We start from the raw sequence: 2635 nt of genomic DNA on the forward strand, positions 1-2635 counted from the left end.
GCTGTAAATGTGCATGATTGTGCAACAAGTGTGTGTTTGTATAGTAAGAGTAGGTTTTACAGTATGTGAACGCTATGAGAATGGCTTTATGGGTAGAGTTGGCTCAGGTCATTGTATGTTCTGTTCTGGCCTGTCTCAGCCTGCAGAGAGATTGTTTATCTGACTGCACCATTTGTACTATTGAGCCGCTGTTTCCTGCCCTTAGGGGTCTACACACACATTCACAAATACACCCACATGAAATCGCATAGCAGGCAAAAAAGAAGAGAATCTATAGCCTCTGAAAACATTTTAGTTTTTTTAAAAACGATTTAGTCGTTTGCAGTATAAATATACACAAAACTGTAAGAAAGTACTTTTATGATTTCAAGAGATAGCTAGCTGTTATTTGGAAATCAGGATATTACTGTGTTCATCCATACTCAAGTATTTTACAGATTCAAACTGTCCTGTTTTTATTGGTATAGGTGACCTTTTTGTGGTAAGAGACCGAAATTCCAGCTTGGTTTGAACATCCTACCAGAGTTTGTATCCATTACATTTATATTGATTTTTTATTTTTTTTTTATTTTTAAATGATGGTTTGCAAAATTGAGATGGTACTTGTTTGTAATAATTGTGTGGTTATAGTATATAGCTAATCCGGAGGTGCTCTTTCTTGGTAGCCAGGTTCCTACAATGATGCAAGTAGACATCTACTTGTCTCTATGCTGAATTTGTAAATAGTCGTATAGTCAGTTCAGCATTGATCATGGTAGTCAAGATATATTATTGTATATCCTCTGTTGACATAGAAGTCATTTTGTTTTCTCTCTGTACTATTTGTCCTTTGCGTGTTTTGATCATTTGATTTAGTCTTATTGGGTTTCTGTCCTGAGCAACTGCCAAAAGTGTTTGTGAACACAGCCATCTCTGTTATCAATTAATAGTATTCATCTTTTTTTTTTTTTTTTTACTTTTTTGTTGACTTTTCATTATATACATTTATAGTACTGTGCTGTATACTGAATTGATATTTTTTAGTCTATATTATTCTTATTATATCGTCTAATAATATAATTATTATTACATTTTTTTAGGTTGACTTACAGTAGAGTACAGGTCTCATGGCTGTGCCTGAGGTCTATTGACTGAGGCTGACGTGGACTGCGACGTCACGGCGGGGTTCATTTAAATGGGGTTCGGGGGGAGAGAAGCAGTTTAAATTAGTTTGGGGGGAAACAAAGAGCCAGAGCAGGAGCCACGCATAAAGGCGGATGCTGGAGAAGAGTTCACGCACGAAACTTCACGAAGACATTTCAGTTTTTCAGTGTGGAAACTTTCAACACAGAAAACAAGTGAGTTCACTTTGTTCTTTTCACATCAACAGTTATCTGACCAGTAGGCTACATGGGTTTTCTGTTTGATTTACTCCGTTAAACTTTTTTAAAAGTACAAGTGGGAAGTTATAAAGCGAAAAAGTGAACATGTAGATTTTTTTTCACGCGATATACACATACGAATAAGAATATTTAGACACGAACCAAGTGCGGACAAGACATTTTTAAAAGTTGACTTTTCTGAGGACTGTTAAACTTGTAAAGAAGAGCGTTTAGACAATCATCCGATATGAATTCAGTGGAAGTATGTGATAATACTCTTGATTTGGTCTAAGGGGTTTTGTTATCCATAAATTAAGATACTAGACGTTCTGAGGTGAGCAAATATTTTTTACTACTGTGTGCCGCGAGCTGTTGCATTCTTGCAATGTAGGAAACGGTTTGCTGAGTTGTAAGACCCTCATCAGTTGATGATGACAATTGATTTCCATAATAGATGAATGTACAAAATATAAAACCACAGATAATGCGAAACGACTACTTGACACTAAATTACACAGTTTAGGTAGAAATAGTACATAAACTACTTGAATTGGTAGTGGACACATGTAAGATTTTTCTACCACAATTTGAGACTTATTAAGTATATTGATTACATTTACTGTCCATAAAGTAAAGTTTTATAGTATTAGTATTATAGGCTGTCGCAAAACCTGTGAGCAGTTTGTTTGTTTTTTTATGCATTTTTGGGCATCATTTAGGCATGTTCTGGATCGCCTCCCCTCTCACTCACACTCAGTGTGCCCAGTTGCTGTGTGGATAGGCAGCTTGTTGTGGCTGTCTTTGCAAAAAAGTTTTTACACAAAGCAGGTGGTGGTCTACACTAACCAATAATGTTGCACAGATGCTTGTCAGTGTTATGAGTGTCTTATTTTTCTATGTACTTTTGACTTTGGCTTATTTCAGCCTGACTGAAATGTAAATAGTAAATAGTGTGTTTTAATTTCTGATGCATATGAAAAGTGTGTGTGTGTGTGTGTCAGCTAATGCCTTAAATGGAGAATCACCATAATTCAGTTCTCTTGCTCAAATCTTGTGTGTGTGTGCACCACATTAGGGATCATTGTGCATTTAATGCTCTTGGCTTCATTCACTCCCTCTCTCTCATCTTGAATAGAGTGATTAAAGTGAGTACGGTCAAAGGGTGCAGGACAGAAAGGAAGAGGACCGCGTTCCATCTTTTCTTCTCTTGCTCTTTGAGAGACCCTTTTCACCTGACCTGCATTCTGACCCCCCCCCCCCCCCCCCTTATCTTT

General features: G+C 36.9%; 1 protein-coding gene across 1 annotated transcript in view; it reads left to right on the forward strand.

Annotated features, from left to right (window-relative positions):
* Window positions 1–1117: 1117 nt before the first annotated feature.
* Window positions 1118–2635, forward strand: part of LOC107722350 (midkine-B-like) — a 7105-nt gene continuing 5587 nt past the window's right edge. Inside the window, exon 1 of the mRNA XM_016530677.1 lies at window positions 1118–1337. The gene's annotated coding sequence lies outside the window, so the exon portion shown is untranslated. The remainder of the gene's footprint in view (window positions 1338–2635) is intronic.

This window comes from Sinocyclocheilus rhinocerous, unplaced genomic scaffold (genome assembly GCF_001515625.1).
Source record: "Sinocyclocheilus rhinocerous isolate Xijiao unplaced genomic scaffold, SAMN03320098_v1.1 scaffold1115, whole genome shotgun sequence".
Taxonomy (NCBI): Eukaryota; Metazoa; Chordata; class Actinopteri; order Cypriniformes; family Cyprinidae; genus Sinocyclocheilus; species Sinocyclocheilus rhinocerous.